Source organism: Pyxicephalus adspersus, chromosome 1, assembly GCF_032062135.1.
Source record: "Pyxicephalus adspersus chromosome 1, UCB_Pads_2.0, whole genome shotgun sequence".
NCBI lineage: Eukaryota > Metazoa > Chordata > Amphibia > Anura > Pyxicephalidae > Pyxicephalus > Pyxicephalus adspersus.
Genome location: NC_092858.1, coordinates 112057417 through 112082049, shown reverse-complemented (window position 1 = coordinate 112082049; position 24633 = coordinate 112057417). Strand labels below are relative to the sequence as shown.

Genomic DNA, 24633 nt, shown 5'->3' with positions numbered 1-24633 from the left:
GTACCCAGAGGAAACCCATGCACACATGGAGAGAACCTGCAAACTCCATGCAGATAATGTCCTGGCCAAAATTTGGACCTGGGACCTAGCACTGCAAAGGCCAGGGTGCTAACCTCTGAGCCCATACTGCCCGGTCTCTTAATATTGACCTAACATATGTCTTTCATATACCCTCCGGTCCTCTCCTCTGTGCTTTGCCGATTTGTCCCCTGTATGGATGCAGAGCTTCTTTCTGTGTCCACATGATCCACATGAAAGTTTTAAGGGGAGGAGGGAACTAGGGTGCTAGGGTGGGTGGCAGAAAGTGAAGGAAGGAGGAGCTAAAGAATTAATTGAAAGATCTAGTTGGCACATGCGCAGTGTCAACAGACTTTCGATGCTGCCACTCTGCTGTCAATCTGGACTGGTCTAGGCTGGCTACACAAGCTGTTCCTTCACAGGCTGCTTCACAGGGAACTATGTTTGTCTCTCTGCCTGTTCTCCCAATTAAATACACATACCTCCTTATTTGCACTACAGGTAAGCCCAGAACATACTTCTCATTTATTCTTTTCTTTGAATATTTGTCACAGATTCCCACAAGATCAGGGGATCTGTGCTGCTGTCTATGTTACCCACCTCATATTCCTCTGCAGCCAGCAGTAGCAGCTGCAGCAGCCCAGTTCTGGAATCCTGATGGCTGGTCACTTCCTGGTCTCAATTATGTGATCCTCTGAGAGCTGCCACTTTACCCCAGATAACCAGAGTATTTCGCAGAAGCACTCCCTCTGCTGGCAGAAGTGTAAACTCCACCTGAGCTGCCTCTGCTTCAGCACTCTCTCTGGTGGTGGGTCCTCTCACTTGCTGGTCATGTGACTTTCATCTGCCACAAGGCCTCCCCTGGAACTGGAAGTTGCCAGAACAAGGAGTTCCCCTAGGCTCCGTTTCCAGGTTCCAGCTATTCCTGTCTGTGTCACCAGTTACTGCCCTGACCTCTGGTTGTTTGATCAAGCTTCTGTCTTACATTCCCGCATCTTGTCTGATTCCTGTCTGTCAGAAATCGCCTGCATCTGCATGCATGGGAGGCAACGTCAGTTGCCTGCAGTGTAACATCCTCACCACTAGAGGCTCTGGTGAAGACCGGGTAGCTGCTTATACACTGCTCCCCTTGCACGTCTGTGCCAACTGAGCTGGTGACACAGAGGGTTAACCATCCTGCCCTGTGGTCCCTTGACAATATTCTTTAAATACAATTTACTAATAATATTTATTTCCCATTTAGTGACATAAATACCCCTTCTTTTGAATGACTCTTTCGTCTTTGAAACCTCACAAAGATCAACAATTATGTAATTTTTCATTTACTAATTATCCATACACCAGCAAACAATCACCAGATCCTGAACATTTCTCAATCATACAAGCTTTACTACCTTTTAGTGAATTATTTACCTGGTCATGATTGACACTACTTTAATTATACAAATTCCACATTCATTTTGTATTCTATTCCAACCTTTTTAGGAACTAAATTTACCCACATTACAATTTCCACTTACCTTCCTATATATTTTATTTTTCTTCCTCTTGTTAATTGTGATCAAATGTGGAGGAATATTGTTCTGTTATTCAGTTTATACTACATCTTCAGTTTCTCTACCTCCCCTGAGGAAGCCTATAACGGTGAAACGAGATGACTTTGATCTTTTCTGGATTCCTAATATTCCTCATTCTTATTGGTACAATACAATTAGTATGTCATAGCACCTTTTTGCCACTTTTTCAGCGTAATAATATCTAATCTTGTGTATTTCGTTTTATAAAATTTAATGTGATGTTCTGTGATGCCATTTTATGTTGCCAGGGAATACTGATGGGTACTTTGTACAAAGAAAAATGTATTATCTTTTGGGTTGTGGTACTTTGTGTTTGTGTTAGGAATATTTTGTTATTCACAATCCCTGGAATGTGAAAAATACTGCATATGGGCACTGTGTTAGGAGCTTATCTGTCCAGCGATCTCACAGTATAAAACACTGTTTTTTTGTCATTTGCAGGGGAACTAAAATAGCAGCAGCCCCTGCTTCCCTGTAATGCAGCCTGTGTGAGGCTGTGCACAGCATCTGATTTACTGTTGCAGACTTTGCTTGTTACTCCGACTCTGCTTGTGTTTGCCCCTGAGTACTTCCTCTGGTGGATTGATTATCTGTTGTGACCTCTGGCTCTGTATTCTGGACTTGTCTGTTGGAATCTTGGTACTGCATTATCTGTGGGCCAGCTCTTCCCCAGGCACTATACCTTAAGCACTAGGTCCTGGGAGCAACCCTGTGCTGGGAAATGCAACCAGTCACCCGAGGCTGAGCGGGGGCCTGCTATAGGTGAAGAGTACGGTGTTACATTGGGGGACTGGTGTTTGGCGAGTACTGTTGCTGGACCAGGGCCTTACACACTTAGAGATAGGTCCTGAAGCATGTGCTGTATTACTTAGAGTCTGTTTACACCAGGGCAAACCTTTGTGTTGTGTGGTAATATTGTGTAATAACACTTGAGGTGGTTGGAACAGACAAACCAGATACCCAGGGATAAGAATGTCATAGTCCAGTGGCAGAACTTGATGAGTAGCAGAGAAGCACAATCATTACACATCCCTGAGGAAGTCATATCATGGTCTGTGTCTATAATTATTATTATTATTTTTATAAATTCATAGCAAAATCACTGCCTTAAATGAGTCACAATGGCTCAAAATTGATATGATTGCTAAACAGTTGGGAAAAATTAAGGTTGACAAAGCACCAGGACCCGATGGATTACATCCACATGTTCTCAAAGAGCTGAGCTTGGTTATTTCAAAGCCATTATTTCTAATTTTTAGAGACTCTTGCTAGAGTCACTGGCGTGGTACCGATGGTGGTTCCTATCTTCAAAAAGGAAGAATCCCTTCCTTATCTGGAGCTTATACTTCTTTTCCTCCAGACACAAAGCATGCTCTCTTGTTCTTTGTAATGATCTCAAAGTAAATAATGGGATGGGGAGTGCTCTATATAGACTGTTTATATATTTATACAGGGTGATCATATCCCTCCTTAAATGTCTCGTCTCAAGCGAAAATAGGTTCATTTCAGCTAATCTCTCCTTATAGCTGAGCTCCTCCATTCCTTTTATTGATTTAGTTGCCCTTCTCTGCACTCTCTCCGATTCCACAATGTCCTTTTTGTGAACTGGTGCCCAAAACTCGACTGCATATTCCAGATGTGGCCTGACCATTGCTTTGTACAGGGGCAGGATTATGTCTCCATCTCTGCAGTCTTTTCCTCTTTTAATACAAGAAAGTACTTTTCTAGCTTTAGATATTGCAGCTTGGCATTGCATGCTGTTATTAAGTCTATGATCTACCAGAACCCCCAGATCCTTTTCCATTTCTGACTCCCCCAAATGTATTCCCCCTAGACAGTATGAAGCATGCATGTTGTTAGCCCCCAAATGCATACCTTTACATTTATCTATATTAAATGTCATTTGCCACTTGGCTGCCCAATCAAACGGTACATCCAGGTCTGCTTGTAGATTATATACATCCTGTATGGACATAATTCCATTACATAGTTTGGTGTCATCTGCAAACACAGAAATGGTACTTTTAATCCCAAACGCTATATAATTTATGAAGATGTTAAACAGTAAAGGTCCTTACACTGAACGATGGCGTACACCACTAATACCCTTAGACCATTCGGAGTATGAATCATTAATTACAACTCTCTGGATGCAGTCTTTAGGCCAGTTTTCTATCTATTTATAGATTGACTTTTCTGAACCTATTGACCCTAACTTGCATATTAACTGTCTGTGGGGTACTATGTCAAATGCTTTAGCAAAGTCCAAGTACACTATATCAACTTCTATTCCACTGTCTACCTGTTTACTTACTTACTCATAAAACATCAAACTCTCTAGGACCTTTCCAACTATGGACGTTAAACTAACCGGTCTGTAGTTACCTGGTAATGACTTTGCTCCCTTTTTGAAGATAGGAACCACATTGGCCTTACGCCAATCCATCGGTACCTTGCCAGTGACTAAAGAGTCTATAAAAATTAGAGTACAGTAATGTAAAAAGTACAGTAGGGTTGCGTAAAAAAAAAAAAGAAATGTGCATATGGTCACAATTTTTCTAATATAAAGCAATACTTTTTTATTTTTATAATATACTGCTGATAGAAAGCATGACCCTCCCACTGGTGGTGCTATAAAGAAAACAATTGTAAGTGCCATTTACACTTACCATGAAATCAGGGCTTTTACTAGGACCAGTAATACTACAATTTTCTTTTTTTTGTATAATTTTAATTCATCACAGGGGTTTTAATGATTTGACTTTCATCAGTGCCCTTTCAGAAAGGGCCTGATTTATTAAAGCTCTCCAAGGGTGGAAATGATACAATTTCATCAGTGAAGCTGGGTGATACAGCAAACCTGAAATGGATTTCTTCAAGGTAATTTGCTATTTGTGAGCAAATGTTTTGAATCCCAGACTAGATACATATCGGGTTTGCTGGATCACCCAGCTTCACTGATGAAAGTGTATCCTTTCCAGCCTTGGATAACTTTAATAAATCAGGCCCATAGACTTTACTTTTAGCTGGATTCACTAACATGTGAACATATTATACCTTTATTTGTGATTGATTAATATGGAATCCAGCCATTCAAAGTGGCAACCTAATCAACAGATATTTTTGTTTTTTTTAATTTCTACTCTATCAGGTTTTAGTTTCAGCCTTACATGACATGGGGCAATGTATTATTATAAAGAATTTGCTACATACATTTTTTTATTTTTCAAAACTCCCATAAAAAATACAATCTAAATAGAATTGTGCAGATGTTATATTTTGATGGAGAGTTAATCATTGTCAATGCATTTTGTATAATGTGTAGCAAGTAGCATTCTATAGTTTTGCAGCATATGTTTTAGAAATTACATCTGCATCTTGCAGGGGTTAAGCTTTTTTCTGCTCACACTTGGGTTTCAGAAGACATTGAAGAGAAAAGGGAGAGCCCTGCTGATTTGAGAAGCCAAGCTCCCTGTATTTATACAAGCTGCATGTCAGAGGGGTAACCCCATTGCTATAACACACTGTCTTGACTACAGCCGCTTAACAGATCCCTGGGTTACAGACTGCACAGGCTCAAGGGACAGAAGCCAAGGAGAGAGGCTGTCTAGCCGCAGATCCAGATGTGGAGCCACTGAACGCCAGCACTCCCTGAAAAGCCTTTCAGACTAAACAATTGTGCCTTGGCTGTGAGAAGCAGGACAGCTCCAGCTGCAGCCTCCCCCTCATGTCCCTTTAATTGAGCTGGCAGGCACTGGGGTGCACTCAAAGAGGGTTGTTCTTGCCATGGGGCTACAGAGTTTTGGCTCAGCTCCCTTCAGCTACCTCAATGAAGAAAAGCAAAGGGAGGAGGAGAAAAAGAAAATTGGGAACATGCTGTTAAGGTGTTTACTACTAAATCCAGCTGGGCCTGCTCCTATTTCTCAAATGTTGCCCTCTGCTCCTTGTAGCACAGAAGTTGAAAAAGCCTTAGGGAGGTAGACTTTGTTATTTTTTTCTGAATTTGATCTTGGAATTGGAGTAATTTATGGTGGTTTGATGGAGTGGTTCAATTGTCAATTGTTTGTACCCTTGATATATATACAGTATTTCATGTATCAGTGAATGAAACTAAAATTACAGAAATACGTGTCAAGTGCAGTACTAGAAGGAAATTCATGAGGAAAATAAAAAATGAGCAAACAAGTACCTAAGTAGACATCATTTTAACAATTTGATTTGATTGGCACATTCTTGGAATTTTTTTTATAGTAAAATACCTGTCATTAATTCCCTAGTTTAGATCCAGCACACTAGCTACACACTTGAGGTTTTGTCCCTATTTTCCTGTCTTTGATCAGACACCAATACACCAAGGTAATAATGGGCAAAGCATAGGGTGCATAGATGTAACAAGCAGAGCACCCACTCAAAGTACAATTTACATCATATAAAATATGGGATATCCATATTTTACAGCCCAGTGGTGTCATCGTTGCGCCCTAAATTATTGCAGCAGGACAAACTATCATTTTTATAACTATGGCACACATCACAGTACTACTCAGTACTTCCTAGCTGCCCTTTGCCTACACATAGTGGGTGAAAAGTAATTTTGAAGTCAAAGTGGTGCTGTGAGTAGGGTTAATGGGTGTTGACAGAAAAGTAGAGAACTCCCCTCTTATCTCTAGAACACACTTGCCACACTTACCATGCATGTGCAGTATTATGCATTTCATAGTGGCAAACATTTAAAAATACCTAGTGGCAAGCCCTTTATTGCAGAATGAACAGAAGATGTTCCTTCTGCAAGTAAATTAGGTTTAGCTGTTTGATTGATCCTCACCTGGTCATATTCTGGGTTCTGGATCTTCAGCCATCTTGATTGGCCTCGCCAGAATGTTGATATTTCATATTTAGACTATTCCAGCAATACCCATCATCGTACACTAAGCACGCACAACTCAGTGTACATTTTATATATATTTCAGAAAGGATTACAAACAGCCAGATAGGTATAATTTATCACCTGCCCCTTGTGCAGTAAAGAAATTACCTACTTGTAATATTCTTTGTTAAACATTTTGTTCCAATCTAAGAGATGAATACTTGGGGACAAGGCAAAAAAGTGGTTGTTGCTTCATGGGGGTGGCTTGCAGTGTCAACATTTTGCATTAAACTTTGCAATTCCGGGAGCATGGCCCGGCACATGACGGAGTTGTGAGCTCTCCCGTCCGCCGCCAGCATTTGCAGCTTCCCTGCAGCGTTCTCTGCTCTTCTCTTCGTGCAAATGGGCAAGCACAGTCACCGAAAATCCGGCGCTTCCTCCGGTGGGTCCTAATCCTATGAAATCGGTACCTCTTTTCATCCAGGTGGCTCTTCAGCTCTGGCCACGAGGAGCCAGAAAAGAGGCAATGGACCAGTTCGCAACCATGGATTTTCCTGCAGCTGTTACACCGCTGGTGAGCCCCACTCCTCCCTCTCCTACACATAGCAGCCCCAGAGATCCTTTCTCAAAACCCCTTTTGGCCTGAAGCTTTCTCAATGTGGCAGCATCTACTCTGCAGCCCCCTCATTGGGACTTGGAATCCTACTTACAGGCTCTCCCTACTAAATATGACCTAGAAAACATGGTCCAAAAGATGCAGAGCACTTTCAAATCAGAGATAGGGGAACTTAAGTGCGATCTTGGGAGTAGGTTGGAAGAAATTGAAAGTACAACTGAATACACTAGGGGCCACCTCACTTAGAATACTGAGGCCTTAAATGCTCATTCCACTCTTCTACAACAACTCGTCTATGAACATGACGATCTTGAAAATAGGAACAGACGCAAATTTTTTAAAATAAGAGGGATCCTTGAAAACATTGGCACTGAGGAGCTGATTCCTGCTGTGACTACAGTGTTCAATGACCTACTTCTCAAGCCAAAAGATCATTACATTGAATTTGATAGGATCCATGGGACCCTGGGGCTCAAAAATCAAGATCACATGAGGCCTCTCGTGCGCAATCTTCTGTCCTGTTCAATAGTCTACCAATCATCCTCCTGCAGGATTTATCTCGCCAAACTCTCACCCAACATAGGGCTCTTAAGCCCATTCTGGAGGTCCTCAAGTCCCAGAATATTAAATACCGTTGGGGTTTCCCATTCCAGCTAATTGCCACCAACAATGGGAAAACAGCTTCTTTTCGTCAATTTACCCACATTTCAGCACTCTTTGGGGCTTTGGATTTACCTTTTCCTAAATGGCCTGTTCAACTTCATCCTGGATCCTCCATCACCATCGCCCTGGATACAGGCCAGACGCAAGTCTCAACGTAAAGGGTCCTCTCCTCCTGTGGTTCATAATACCCACGACCGTTGATCGAGATTGTGGTGATACATATATTTTACCCACTCCTTTTTTTTTAGGATCGCCCTTTTCAGGGATCCTACTGGTCCAAAACCACTGATGAGTATATTCTCTCCTTATTTGCCTTGTCTTTACTGCAGTTGTTACTTGACTTGTTATTATTATGTTTACTGCATTGCTATTTTTTGATTGCCCTTTTTTTACCTATCATGAGTATTTTGATGCTTTAGCATACTGTTATATGCTTGTGGTATATGCTGGTTGTTGATGTTGCCTCCTCCTGTCTCGCCACCCATGTTACCCCATTTAGGGATCTTGATGCAGGTTTTTGCGTCTTACACTTTAGTTTACCCCCTCCCATTCATCCCCTCCCAGGTTTCCTACACCCCCCTTCCCACTCACTTTTAATTGTATTGTCATTTATAGAAACAAGATCTATGCTTCCACTAAGCTTCTCTCCCCTCACACCTACTGATGGCGGCTGAACCCCTGTCTTTAGCCTCTTTTAATGTCGGGGGCTTTAACGTGCCATAGAAATGGAGACAAATCCTTTACCACTTTCATAAGGCAAAAGCTAAAATATTATTTTTGCAGGAAACCCACTTTAGAAGTGACTTGATACCTAGGTTTAAAAACCCCAGTACACAAAATGGTTCCATAGGACCAACCCTTCTGCCAGATCTAAGGGGGTCTCCATTGCTTTCCACAAATCTGTTGCTCTTGAAGTCTTGAATCCTTTATTGATACACAGGGCCGCTATATCTTTTTATCTATCAAATCCAGTGACCAGGTCTATACCCTATTTAATGTATATGCTCCCAATCAGGATCAACTCTATTTTGTTATTCAGATGATCTCTAAAATGGAACAATTTGGTTATTGCCAATTGATAATTGGAGGAGACTTTAATGTACCCTTAGTCCCTCAGAATAATACTTCACTGGGGAGATCGGTGGTCCCTGCCTTGGCCTTATCAAAGATTAACCCCCCTTAGCAGTAATCCTGAGTGTGAATTGCCCGGGCATTTGTAATCTGCTTTTAATTTTTTTTTTACAGTAAAAAACACTACAACACATAATAAAAGTATAAATACGTATTTTAGTGCATCGAGCATCTTTGCCCAGTGCCCTGATTTACATTTTGCTCACTATTAGCCCTGACCTAGATCTGACTTTTTGATGACTTTTAAATCACTTCCTAAAAGTATCATTTCATCACTTTGTCTTTGATCTTGATTGTTTCTGACTGATTGCTGGAGACCACATGGCATCCAAAAGGCATCTCGCCAGCGCAAGCGCTGTTTTGGAGGAATTTGAAAGCAGCAATAGCGATTTGGAGTCCCTTGTGGAATTGAGCGATAGTCATTTACTATTTACAGGAAATTTGTCATCAGACAGCGAAAGTGAGCTGAGCGACGATTCTGAACCTGAGGTCAGTGCTGTGAGCACATGGTGCTTCATTGACCTTGATGTGGACCATTTCCATTCACCGGAGCACCTGGGATGAAAATTGACGCTGAATGCGACGAACCTTTGGCAAACCTGAAGTTGTTTTTGACCGATAAAGTTATTGAAAAAATTGTTGCGGAGACAAACAGGTAAGCCGCTCTGTGTTTGCTAACTTTCTAAAAAAATGTTTATGCCAACATGTGTGCTGCTTTGCGTTTGCTAACTTTTTGAAATTTATTGCTAATTTTTTTTATGCAAACATGTATGCTGCTTTGTGTTTGCTAACTTTTAAAAAAAAATTATGCCAACATGTGTGCTGCTCTGTGTTTGCTAACATTTTGAAATTTTTTGCTAATTTGTTTTTTTTTGCCAACATGTGTACTGCTCTGTTTCCTAACTTTTTGAAATTTTTAAAATTTTTTGCTAATTTTTTTTATGCAATCATGTATGCTGCTCTGTGTTTGCTAACATATTACTTCCAACCTTCACCACACTATAAAAGAACATATCCTGAAATACCTTTATTATTTTGTTTTATGTCGATATGCTGGACAACAACAAAGTACTCCACACCTGAGGTTTGCAAGAAGCAGAAAGTGGGAACTTGTGACCAAGGATGACATTTGGCTGTTTTTGGGTTTGGTGATCCTGCAGGGAGTTGTGGGCAAACCCGTGCAGAAGGGGTACTGGTCCAAGAATAAAATGATTGCCACTCCATTCTTTGGCACAGTCATGCCAGAATACCGCTTTTCCCTCATAATGAAGTAGCTTCACGTTGCAAACAATGAAGAATTTGATGAGACTACCCATCCTGTACCAAAACTGAAGAAAATTTGGGAAGTGTCTTAGAAGATTCTACAAAAATTCCAGCAAACCTATGTGCCAGAAAGAGATGTCAGCACTTAAGAAAGTCTAATGGCTTACAAGGGGAAGCTAAGCTGGGTGCAGTACATTACGTCAAAGAGGGCATGATTTGGCATGAAAACGTATATGCTGTGTGAATTCTCATCTGGCTACATCTGGAATACAGTACTGTACACTGGAAAAGAGACACAGTTCAACCCCAGATACAGACATTATGGATTGGCAACATCTTCAGTGCTATCCCTCTTTGAGCCATTGGTAAAGCAAGGCTATTTGTCACAACTGACAATTTCTACACCTCTCCTGAGCTTCATGAGTTCTTTCTGCAACACAGAACAGATGCCTATGGAACCGTTAGGGCTAACCGGTGCAACCTGCCATCACTGTTTGCAAAAGGGAAGCTGAAGACAGGAAAAATTGTTGCCTGGCAAAAAGGCAAGATGATGGCCTAAGATGGCGTGACACGAAAGATGTGTGCCTGATGAATACTGTCCATGATGCCTCCACCGTTTTGGTACACACAAATCGTGGGAAAGAAGTAATGAAGCCACAGGTGGTGATTGACTACAACAACACCATGGGAGGTGTCGACAGAGCTGACCAAGCCATGACATTCTACCAAGCGATGAGGAAACAGCAAGGAAGTACTACAAAAATATCTTAAGGCATCTAGTTGAGCAGTACCTATGGAATGCCTACATTCTGTACAAAAAAAATAGTCAGAGGCCTGTGAATCATTCAGACTTCATTTTGCAAGTTTCCGAATCCATAGTCAAGAACCAGCAAACACCATCAGTGGCTATGAATAGACCTGGATGTTGTGCTTCCACTGGTGTCAACCCAGAATGCCTGGCCGGTCGTCACTTCATTGAATACATCCCACCAACCCAGAAAAAAGCAGCCCTACAAGGATGTGCTTGGTTTGCTGCTCAAAGACCGATGACAGAGCAAGCAAGAAACGCAAAGAAACCAGGTTCTACTGTCCTGACTATGATGTTGGACTTTGTGCAGCACCCTGCTTCAAAATCTACCACACCTGGGATGCCTACTAAAAATGTAAATATTTTTTTTTCTAAAATCTGCATTTAATTTATATTATTATTTATCAATAATATTGCACCCTTGTTTAGAAAATTTCAGTAAGAAATTTTTGATAAAATAGTTTTTTTTGATAAATTACATTGTTGTGGTCTATTATTTCATTATTTTTATAATTATGATTTATAATTATGTATTATATTATAATTTATGATTATAATATAATAAATAAATTTTAATTATTATACCGGGGAGTTAATCCTAAGAATTACAGGCCCACACTATAAACAAAAATTTCAAAATGCAAAAAAATAGGATCACTTTTTACATAAAAAAACTGACGGAATTAGAATGCTAGGGGGGTTAAAAATGTATGGCATAAATTAAGTGTTGTGGACACATGGCGCATCTCTCACCATGTTGACAGGGACTACAGCTTTTACTCCTATGCCCACAACACCAATAGCATATAGTATAGATTACTTTCCGATTGCATAGGCTTTACTTGATTTTCAACCGAGATCCAGGATTGGTTTGCGGATATGGTCTGACCATGCCCCTGTGCACTTAGAATTTGGTATTTCAAATCTCAATCCATGATAGCTAGAGATAAAGCGAGAAGACACTACTATGAATTTGCAAGTAAATGTGGTAGACATCTCGCTCGTACTATTTATCCTAGTCCCCCAAAATAAGGGGGAGCTCGGGTGCACGGCAAAATTGCTAGGGAATTTGAGACCTTCCACAACAAACTCTACAACCTACTCTCTCTCATGCACCTTCCCCCTCCCACTCCTCACTCCCTGTCTGAACCTATTTACTCTTACATTCAAGAGACTACGCTCCCTATGTTAGATACCTCCACCTCCACTCAGTTAGACGCTCCTTTGAATTCAAAGGAACTCTTGGGTGCCATTAAATCACTCCAATCAGGTAAATGTCCCGGTCCTGATGGCTTTACTCCCCGCTTTTATGAGGCTTTTAACTCCCAACTTTTGCTGCTCAACTGATGCCTACTTTGAAAAATGGATTTGATGCAGTTGACCGAGATCACCTATTTTCCCCTGAAATGCTCCTAGCTAACATAGCGGTCTTGCCTAAACCGGGGAAGGATGAGGCATACTATGGAAATTATCGCCTATCTCCCTACTTAATGTCGAAATAAAATTATACGCTAAAAATGTAGCTACTACGTTAGCCCCTCTTCTCCCCCCCTTGATACATAGGGACCAAATGGGTTTTATCCCGGGCCGGGAGGTGAGGGATAACACTACTCAGACCATACACCTCATCTCTTATGTCCAGAAGCACAAAATCCTGGCATGTCACAGTAATTTTAAAGTGAACCTCTCCAAAACACATTGCAAAAAAACAGCTGTCCTGGTTTGGTAATATACATGTTCTTAAAATTAATTCACTTCCCAAATTATTATATGTTTTTTATGTCATTCCTATTTCTCCCCCTAAAATGTTTTTTTAAATGCTAGGCTCTCGGGCTAATAAATTTGTATAGGGGCGCCACCGTCCCAGGATTAAACATATATCCTTATGTAGACACAAACAGATTGGGGGTATGGGCCTACCCGATTTTGAACTGTATGCTGCTGCCCTACTTACCCAGGTGGTAGAATGCCAATTTAAGCCAGAATGTAAAATATCTGCCCTGCTGGAACAGGATCTCTCCACCCTGGACTTAAGAGTGGTGGCTTGGACACATACTCCTACAGTTACCCCGCAATCTTCCTATTCCCCCCTCACCTTTGCCACTCTGAGGACTTGGCACTCTATTAGGGATCACCTTTCTCTTTCCTCTATTCGCTCACCTCTCAGCCCTTTGTTTGACAACCTCTCTTTTCCTTTCGGGTTAAACCAAATCAGGTTAGCGGGATTTATGAGGGAATGTAGGCCTCAAGCCAGGCATTTTCTGGATTCAACCCAAGGTAACCTCATTCCTGCAGACTCGAGCCCCACACGTTCGTTATCTTGGTTGACATCCATGCAAATATCAATTTTTTGTAAATCTCTGCATCTTCCACCTAATATACATAGGTCACTGACTCAGCCTGAACCCCCTCGGCACCTGGTTTCTCTAGTATATCAAATTCCTATTGGGCATTATGACTCTGTATGGCATAGGTATTTGGGACATGAGATTGCAGAGTCAGACTGGCTGTCAGCCTATGAACTCACACATAAATCTTCGGTATGTGGTTATACAGAGGAGAAAAACTTTGAAATTCTGTCACAATGGTATAGAGACCCGGTCTCTCTCCATCCTTAGGTCCCTTCTGCTTCTAACGTCTGCTGGAGATGCGGAGGAGGACTACTTCCTCATCTGGTGGTCGTGTCCGACTGCAACCATTTTGGGGTGAGGTGTTTACTATTTGTTCAGATTTATATGGTGTTCCTTTGGCTCCTTTGGCTCTGTTCTCTTTAATGCCTAACCCTCCCGGGTAGTATATGAAAAACTATACATTGTCACCTGTTGGCGGCTGCCCGCCAACTTATACTGCTGTATTGGAAGCAGACCTCTGCCCCTTACCTTGCTCTCTGGGTTGGCAAGATCGAAGATATCATGAGGATGGAAGAAATCAGTGCTTTTGATAATAATTGTATGGATACATTTGGAGCATGTTGGCCATGTTGGGAGCATTTTAGCTCCTCTCCTGCATTGAAAACTAGACTTGGCTCTGCCACCCCCCTCCCCAGCCCTTATTAGATCCAATGTTCTCATAAGGAATCTACTCCCTTACCCTCCTCCTCACCCAGTCCTTTCCTCCCATGTTCCACCCTCTTTTCCCTAATTAATTATTACCACATATGTTGCAAGAATATGGCTCATGTTGGGCTACTACTTGTTATTATTAAAATCTTTATTGTTAGTTTTGAGATGTAGGCATACTGACATAGTGACCTGGCCTGGACAATATTGTTATGTTTCAATCTAGATAATGCCTTTTGTCTTGATTTTTTCTTCTCTTGACCATTGTAACCTTTGTATGTTGTTTTGTGTTTGTATCTTTGCCACTTTCACTTTGTATCTTTACTGTACATTGTATTATATTTTTCATGTAAAACCCTAATATTATTTAATAATTATAATATTTACCCACAAACTTTGCAATGCCTTGGACAAAGTAGGCGATATGCTAAAAATTGGGAATAAATTATCCCAAACCACCCATCAGTGGGACAAATTATGTCCTAAACAAAAACAAAACAAGTCTTGTAATTGTTATCAAAGGAAAAAAATAAGCCCTATCATTGATGTGAGTGAAGAAAATTTGGATTATATCATATATGTCAGTGGTAGTGAGTAAATTCAATGGTGCAAGCAGGATAAACAAAAAAGAAAAACATCATGGCCCTCTTTGGGGTCATTCAATCACCTGGCATTATTGATGTCACTGGGAGAACAAAAAAAAATGCCTGGTCTACTATTTAGTTTTAAAGTAGGTCCTAAATACCATATATACCATTTGAACAATTTAAATAAAAGTAATCTATTTAAATAAAAGTAACCCTCACTAGGCTGCTATGACAATATAGTTTAAGGGGCTAATCATTGTTTGAGTACATTTTAATAAAAAGTAATGCCACAAAATTTAAAAGTGGTAATTGCAAACAGAATACAATAAGGTGGAAATCTGGCAATATAGAGGTTAAGTACAGATCTGCTTAATACTAGTGCCAGGGCTTTTGGAGCCAAGATCAGTGGAAGGTTTCTGTTGCAGTGAAAGCTGAGGCCTCACTGGACAGCCTTCCTTTGTTTGTTTTCTTAGATTGGGAGGTCTGAATTCTTTTTCAATGCCGTAGCAGTTTTTGGTGTTTTCAAGAGCAGAGGCCAGAAGTTACAGGTACTTCCTTGAAAACGGATGGTGTATCTCTAGAGCTACAATTGGAGAAAATGGCAGGTCAAAGGTGCAAAATCATACTAAAGTAAAAGTAGTTTGCAATTTTGGGCTAACTTTTTGTTTATCAGTATTTTCTTATGGTTAAAAATGTAAAAATGAAAACAAGCCCTTCTTTAACTTTCAGTGTAAAAAAATAGCAGTCCTTTTTTTTTTTTTTTTTTTTTTGGTCGAGACTTTGGCAGTGTTAATAATTCCCCCTCTGAAAAAAGTACTCCAATAAAAGAAAAACATGGAAAGAAAAACAAACTATTAGAAAATCGAGGAGGTAGGAAATGTTATTTAAAAGGTAACCAGACCGCATCATTTTCCAGTGGTATTATATTCTCCCCTCAGTATCCAAAATATATACGGGCTCTCCGCCAAGAATGTAAAAGAAAAAACACAGCAGCATAGACACAACATCTGGACAGAGGCAGAACAAAACCCCCATTTATCACACTTAATCCTGCAATGAAACAGTCAACAGTTTACTTCTGTTTTGCTAATTTAGCTTCTTTCATGCTATAAGGTGGAAAACCCAGAGGAGAGGCATGCAGGCCAGGTCACTTAAACAGCTTCTTAATATGGAATGTTCTGCCCTTTTCAGTTTTTCAGGACTTTTGTTATCTTTGCATTTGCCATAGAATTTTTAGTGACTTTTATATCTGATCTATTGCTCTGCCCACAGCAGCAGTTATTTGTTATGTTCTATGAACAGACCATCTACTGCATACCTAAATTTTAAATCTTGAACATTGTCTTTGTAGTTATTCTGTATTTTTATATGAGAACACTATTTATATGGGAAAACAAAAAAAAAAAATTTATTGCTTGGTCATTTTACCAGCTTGTATATGTATACTACTGTATTTAACTGTTTAATGCAACTAATCTAAAAACTGATAGCATGCGATGGGATTTTCTATAGCTATGCATCAAGGGTCATTCTTTGGCTTTTGTAAAATTTTAGGGCAGATCTATGGCTCAATTAGTGTATCTTCTAATGTATTTTTGTTTCATTGGAAAAATTTTTACAGGGAATGGGTAGATTTATATTCCCTTTTATTGCTAGTTGCTCACCCCCTTTAATACCTAAAGTCATCTACAGAAAGAGCATGGCTAAGATGTGAGTGTGGTTAGATGTGCGGAGGCAGTCCTCCTTTGATTCTTCCTATTCCTCCTTCCCCTGTGGTTAACTCTGGATTTGCTTTTGGTCTCCCGCCTACATGACTGAAGCAGACCGAAAAGCCCAGTGCAGTCATCATTGATTCTCAGGCTTAGGAGTTTACCCCCAACTCTTCTCCATCACAGACTGCTTGAGATGCCTTCCAGGCTGTAGATAGGGGATAGTATATCTGATCTGAACAAGTGGGAGGGCCTTTGTGCAGCCTATCATGCCGAGGAGCAGTCAGACTCTTTAACAGGCTTTGTTACAGGTCAAAAGTTAGTTAAATGTAGCCATAAATCTGGCTTACTGTTTATTTGGAAAATAGATGAAGTAGGTTTATGAAATGGGGAAGAAGAACAGAAAACTTTTGGTCATGCTTGTTGCCTAGTATAGACCTCAGGCCATTGTCCCATGCAACTGGTGACTGGATTTTTGATGAATGTTTGTTTAAAGTCCTTATCCACCTCAGTAGCAATATTTCTTAATAAGGAGTTTACTGAAAAGGAAATACCTACTGTTGTTACCTTGTAATAAAAAAATAAAAAACCCTGGGACCAGATGGTTTTCTGGCAGAATAGTATATAGCATATACTGAGACTCTTGCCCTAAATCTATTGAGTTTGTGTAAATGTTGTCTTGTATATGATACTCTCCCTGACTCTATTTATGAGGCTTGTATAGTTTTATCCATAAACCTGATTATTATACACTCTACTATTCTTCCTACCTGTTGTCTCTTTAACATAAACCTTAACATGCTCACCAAACTATTGAAAGATAGTTTTATGTGCAAGTAATATTATAATGTTTTTACTAAATCCCTCTTCCTCCATAAGATAAACCATAACTGTTTTCAATACATTTGCATTCTATTCTGGGCTTAGGTTAACGTGGTCCAAATCTAAAATAGTTATCTTTATAAATAGCAGGTATCTTCTATCTCCCCGTCTGATTCTCCTTTACGGTGAATATCTATATCTATTCAGTTCTTGACCCTCTCTGTGGATCTAAGCTTCTAAGGTGTCAAAAATGTACCACTTTTTCTTATGGCAAAATCAGTGTTATTATTTGAAATTAGAATTTTAAATTCCATGGGTATGCATACATGTTAGAATTCACCTGTCTGGATTGCCAGATATTTTTTTAAGTGGTTGTTCAGTTAGTGGACTAAAGTTTCCGCTAGCTACCCCTATTTTTGGATTTTGATCACTTCTTTCTTTCCAGGTGGATGATTTTGCAGTTACTATTGAAATTGCTTTGCTGGGGTCTTTTGGGGCTTTAAAGCAGTTATCCTTCAGAGGTCTTAAAGCACCGTAGTCCCTGACTTATATGCTTCACTATCAGGCCAGATGGTTTCCTTTCTCCTTATACCCCACTATGTTAAAATCCTTCATTCTTTTTGCCAGTATTCCAGAGTAAGTCATATGGGCTGCAAAGAGGGCTAAGATTTTGTCTGATTTTCTGTGGAAAAGCATTTTTGATTTAGATTTTTGATAAACTGAGGGATGCCTTTTAACTAAAAACATATTTTCTGTTTTAATATATTCAACCACATCATGTTTGGCACAGTGAATGTATGTCTTCAGGTTTCTACCTTGAATTGGTGTTATAGTCTTCCTCCATATGTAAAGTGCTCTCCAAAATATATTTCTTTTGTTTCCAACTTATCACCGTTTTAAACTAGCCTAGATGTGCCCGGACCAGTGATTTTCTGAGGATGGATGGAGATGATTGGAATGACATTTGGCACCTTTACTTTACTGGTTTTAGCAAGATATGGGCAAGTTTATTTATAGGATCTATTTTACTGTGGTTAAGCTTGCTTGAATTTGTAGCAAAATTTAGCACATCCTTCTTTTGGTCCTGTTCCCAGGCTTAGACCAGTTTCCTTCACTTTTTTTGGTATTGTTCTGTGATCAAGTTTTTCTGGCAGGAAGTTGTAGCTATAATCTTCCAATTCACTTTCATTTGTCCTTCATTCACCTACCATTTCTGTCTGTTTGTTGGGTTTAGTGGAGCCCTTGATATCAACTGTGGCAAGTAGGACTCTTTTGAGCCTTTTTTTATCATTCTAGGAAGCTGATCGTTTTGAAAAAGAAGAAATCTTTTCCCCTTTGCTGTATTATTTAAAAATCGTCAGTTAATATTTTTAGGTCGTCAGCTGTATAGCTTGTCAGCCTAAACCACAATACACATTTCACTATTTGTTTTCCACTTTTGACTTTACAAAGGGGCAGAACAATATTTCTTGTGCAGAGTCAGACAGGTTGTATGGCAGACACGCTTCTAGTGACCACTTGAACTTTGAACAGCTCCCACTAATATGAATAGACAAAGAGCTTACTGCAAATATAATGTCAACAGAGAACATTAGTGATCTTGAAAAGTACAAACAAACAAGAAAAAAGAAAGAATAGATACAAATTTAAAGTCATGCAAAAAAGCTCATACATGCAGGTTATCATTTTGTAAACAAAAATAAGACAAAAATAAAATAAATTGTAGATTATTTGTATGTAAATGAAAAAATCTAAAATAATATTATAAATTGTTTACAAGGAAATTGTTTGTATGGAACATTATAAATTATTAGGGAGAAGTAAATAGTGCGTAACTCTTCCCTCCTAATCTGTGAACTTTAATGTCACTATGGTTATTCTCTTCATATGACAGTTTTAAGCGAAATCCAATATATATTCAATATCAATATAATATATATCAATATCAATATATATAATATATAATATATATCCAATATATAGGATGCAATAAGTTATGCTGTTGAGCTCACTTAAAAAATATAGTCAGCCATTTTTTAGATGTTCCCCTCTCCCTCTCATGTTTACAATGAGCTTTAGTTAGATCTTCAATGGTGAGCATGTCTGACTATCGTTTAAAGCCTAAGTTCTTTACCTTGATTACCAAGCCCTGCAGATAATTATATTTTACCCAATAAGCATATGTTTTTTTTCTTAAAATCCTTTTACACTAACATTGTATATGTAAATTTACTTTTTCCACTTTTTATCTTTCTATCAGAGGTGCTAGACGAGGTTTAGGCCAATGTGACAATGTGACACACACTCAATTATACAGTTTTCACTGTACAGCCCTTTCTACTCACATTAAGCAGGGTGCCTGATAGTTTTTTTTTCTGCAAATAGAATGCTATTTCCAGCTCTCATACCGAAGGTAGTTTAGTTGCCTTTCTCTGCACTCTCTCCAATTCCACAATGTCCTTTTTGTGAACTGGTGCCCAAAACTGGACAGCATACTCCAGATGTGGTGTGACCAATGTATTGTACAGGGGCAGGATTATGTCTCAATCTCTGCAGTCTAATCCTCTTTTAATACAAGAAAGTACTTTGCTAGCTTTAGATTTTGCAGCTTGGCATTGCATGCTGTTATTAAGTCTATGATCTACCAGAACCCCCAGATCCTTTGCCATTTCTGACCCCCCCAAATGTATTCCCCCTAGACTGTATGAAGCATGCATGTTGTTAGCCCACAAGTGCATAACTACATTTATCTATATTAATATGAATCATTAATCACTACTCTCTGGATGTTGTCTTTAAGCCAGTTCTCTATCCATTTACAGATTGACTTTTCTAAACCTATTGACCCTAACTTGCATGTTAAACGTCTGTGGGGTACTATGTCAAATGCTTTAGCAAAGCCTAAGTACAAAATCGACTGCTATTCTACTGTCAACCTGTTTACTTACTTCCTCATAAAAAGAGAGTAAGTTTGTTTGACAACTTCTATCTTTCTTTAAGCCATGCTGACTATCACCTATAATATTATTTTCTAGCAGAAACTACTCTATGTGGTTCTTCTCTATCAAACTCTCTAGGACCTTTCCAACTATGGACGTTAAACTAACCGGTCTGTAGTTACCTGGTAATGACTTTGTTCCCTTTTTGAAGATAGGAGCCACATTGGCTTTACACTAATCCATTGGTACAATGCCAATGATTAACCTCCCTAGCGCTAATCCCTAGTTTGGCTCGGGTGAATTATCCATACCAAAAGCGGTAACCCCGAGCCACACTCAGGGGGAAATTGCCAGGAAGTTCCAAGTCTTACCTGGTCCCCACGTTCACGTGGCGTCCTCCAGTGATGCCCTCGGTCCTCCAGCAATGTCTGGCATCTGCTTCCCCTGGCGATGCCGGACGGCATCTGTGTCCTTGGCATGTCAACGTTGGGGATGCGAGGCCAAGGGAAGCAGATGCCGACCATGAAGTGGGAACATGTGGCTGGAGGGCGGACCGTGCAGCTAGGAGGTGGGACTAGGCAGAAAATTTAAATCAATAAGTATTTTTAAATGTACCGTTTTGACATTTAAAAAAACGTATTATTCAGACCACCAGGGAGGTGGACACGTAGATGTAATGCATCGGGACCTGGTGCTTTGTCAACCTTAATTTTGACCAACTGTTTCTCAGTCATATCAATTTTGAGCCATTGTGACTCATTTAAGGTAGTGATATTGCTATTATGAATTTGGACTTGAGCTCTGCCATTTTCCTTTGTGTACACAGAGCTAAGAAAAGTGTTTAGTAAATCTGCCTTTTCTTTATCCCCAGTTACCAACCCAGAGACATCCTTTAATGCTCAGATCTGATCTTTTTGCTAATAATATATTTAAAAATTTTGGGGGGGTTTGCCTTACTTTCCTTTGCAATCTGTTTTGCACATTTTATCTCCTTTTTACATCTTTTGTTATATTCTTTATAATGTTCAAACATTAAAAATGATCCTTCATTTTTATATTTTTAAAATTCCTTTTTCTCGTTCTTTATGTCTTTTTTAACATCAGCTGTGAGACACATAGGTTTTAATTATAACCTTTTAAACCTATTACCCATTGGAATATATTTTTCAGTGTGCTTGTGTAGAACAGACTTGAAACATTCCCATTTTGTTCTGTGTTCTTTGAGGACAATATTGTCTCCCAGTCCAAGTCACAGAGAGCCGCCCTTAATAATGGAAAATTTGCTCTTTTAAAATTAAATGTTTCATCTTTCCTGTTTTTGCTTCCTGTTTACAGCTTACATTAAATAAAATCATATTATGGTCACTGCTACCCAGATTCTCTTCTATATGCACATTTGTTATAAGCTCTGCATTGTTAGAAATAACTGGGTCCAGCAGAAAATCATTTTTAGTTGGGGCTTCTATAAACTGTACCAAAAAATTATCTTGTATTAAATTCACAAATTTCCTCCCTTTTGCTGTTCCTGTAGTGCCATTACTCCAGTCAATGTCAGGGTAGTTAAAATATCCCATGAATAAAACATTTCCAGTTTTTCCAGCTTTTTCTAGTTGATTCTCTATTTTTTTCCCTAGCACTGGGGAGCCTATAACAGACTCAAATAATTAATTGTGAATTATGCATCCCTACATTCAACTCCACGCATAATCCCTTAACCTTATCGCTTGCTCCATCAACAATTTCTTCTTTCACATTCAGATCACTCCTCATATACAGACAGACACCACCACCTTTTCGTTTGACTCTGTCTTTAAGAAAGAGAGTATACCCAGTAATATTGACAGCCCAGTCATGTGAAGAACAAAGTCAGGAATCAGCAGTGCCAACTAAGACATAACGCTCTTCATTCATTTAGGCTTCCAACTCCCCTATTTTGTTTGCTAGACGTCTAGGATTGGTGAACAGGCTCTTGAAACTATTGCTGCATTTACCATCTAAATCCTTTTGTTTTTCAGTACAAATAGTACTGCGCAATCCAATGTTTGTGTGTAACATAAGAAGCTCCTAATATTTATCCATATCCCTTCCCCAACTATCCCCAATCCACCCTCCACTAGTGGCTGACCCCTGACTAACCTTTCTGCCAACTTATTTAACAGTCCCACTCCTCTTTGTCCTAGTTTAAACATCGCTCCGCCATTCCCCTAAATCTTTCCCCTAGCACAGCAGACCCCCTTCCATTTAGGTGGAAACCATCTCTGGCATATAGGTTGTACCCCAATGAAAAGTCAGCCCACTATTCTAAGAACCCAAACCCTTCCCTATTAAACCAGGACTTAAGCCATGTGTTTAGCTGTCTCTGCCTTTCCTGTGTTGTCCAGAATCCAGGTTATATTCCAGAGAATATAACCTTGGATTTCCTAAGAATTGTAGAATTCTGACTGTAGAGGAATAAATCCAAAATTAAGTCACATTGATTAGATAGGGCATAGAAATTTGTAATAGATTTTAAAAAATAATAATAATAATAATTTCCACTTTATTTGATTAAACTTTGTAGACTACTTTTTGCAATTGCAAAATGTAATATATGGGGAATTCACAATTTTGTGGAGAATAGTCAAATATTTAACATTTTACTGTTAACGCAAAGAATCTACCGGTATAAAGTTGTAAGTAGTGCTTGTTTGCTCCCTTTTCTATGGAGATGAAAAAATGATAGTTTTACTATTTTATAGCATTTAAGGTTTAGTGAAACTATGGAGTATAGGTGATTTGAAGGAACTGCTTTCTTTCTCATTTACCACTAGCACATTGTATTGCAATGTAGTTCTTGAAATCACAATTTAATGGAACCAATGTGTTTTTTTGTGTGTCCTCTCTATAATATTAGTATTCCCCATACAAAACAAAAAAAGCACTCTCTACCACCAACAGAGGTTTGGAGGCCAGCAACAGTTAAACAAAATGTACAGTAGACTATACTCAGACTTACCTGCAGAAGATCTTGACACAGTAAGCAATAATGTAACTGAAGTTTATATATTCCATGTGTACATTGGTTTGCCAAGTCTGTAATTACCTGCTCAGGGTAAAGAGAAAGGTTTGCATACTTGTAACTGGCAAGGGTTTTCTAGCACATTGTTATTATTTTATGTTACCCCCATTGAAATATGGGCCAAAGGAAATACATAACACGTCCAAGCATGGTAATGCATCTGACTCACTCTATTTAACCATGATGGACTGATTAATGTACAGAGCCTTAACGCTAAGCCTCTAACAATAAGTTTTTTTTTATCCTAACAGCTAAATGAAGTGGAAGGAAAGTAAAAGGAAGGTAAGTATTTGTTGCTGAGTAAGGCTTAGTTATTGCTAATCTATTGTTTTGCCCGGTGTAGAAAAAGCACAGGTTCACTATAAAAGACAATTCCATGAAATAATTTAAAGCTTTTAGTGAGCTGCTACCACTAGTTATTGAACACAGTAACTGTAATAAGTCAAAAAAATTACCCAATTAGATACCTGGGAGTACTGATTCACAAGAACCCTGCAAAATTTTATAATTTGAATTTTACACAAGCTATTCGATCAATGGATAAGGATTTTAAGACATGGGCTTCCCTCGCACTCCCTTTCATGGGACACGTGGCACTAATCAAGATGATCACCTTTCCTGGGTTTTTATATTTGTTTCAAACTCTTCCAATTTTTCTAACCCAGGACCTAAAACGAATCAATTTTTTGTTTTGTTTGTTTATTTGGGGTAGCAAACATATAGTAGCCAGTCGCACTATCCTACAACCAACCACGAAAAATGGTGGGTTAAATCTACCAGATGTAGCCGTATACAATCAAGCAGCATTGCTGCAAATTTTGAAGGCTTGGATACACGAAACATCTTTTTACTCCCCACCTGAATCCCAAAGCCATCCTACATACAAATAAAGAACTTTTACTGGAGAAAATATGAATGAACCCCTTTTTTTATTCTCAATGGCAACTATGGCATTTTTTGAGAAAAACAGAATCGCTTAATGCTCATACTTCATTGTATCTCCAATGTAACCCCAGAGGGCTTACTACATGGGTCTTTCAGATCGGAACACTTGTTTTAGTGTGGGGCCCAAGCGGCTACACTCTATCCCAGATATTTGCTAAAAAAAACAATTCTTCATTGTTGGTTGGATTCCACTCCCCCAACGATGCATCTTTTTATGACTAAAATACAAAAATTGTTCTAAATGCAATGGATAGAGGCTAGCTTACACAAAAGGCCCTGATTTAATAAAGTTCTCCAAGGCTGGAGAGGATACACTTTCACCAGTAAAGCTGGGTGATCCAGCAAACCTGGAATGGATCTGGCCCAGAATTGAAAACATTTGCTAACAAATAGCTATTGACTCCATTCCAAATCCATTCCAGGTTTTCTGTATTTCTGTATAACCCAGCTTCACTGATGAAAGTGTATTCTCTCCAGCCTTGGAGAACTTTAATAAATCAGGGCCAATGAATCCAAAACTTAAATTTTCTTTGAAACATGGGAAAGTTTTATTGACACACTAAACATAGCC

General features: G+C 39.2%; 1 long non-coding RNA gene across 1 annotated transcript in view; it reads left to right on the top strand.

Annotated features, from left to right (window-relative positions):
- The first annotated feature begins 394 nt into the window (after window positions 1–394).
- Window positions 395–24633, top strand: part of LOC140322366 (uncharacterized) — a 74875-nt gene continuing 50636 nt past the window's right edge. Inside the window, exons 1-2 of the long non-coding RNA XR_011919196.1 lie at window positions 395–519; window positions 23369–23399. This is a non-coding gene — a long non-coding RNA (uncharacterized lncRNA). The remainder of the gene's footprint in view (window positions 520–23368; window positions 23400–24633) is intronic.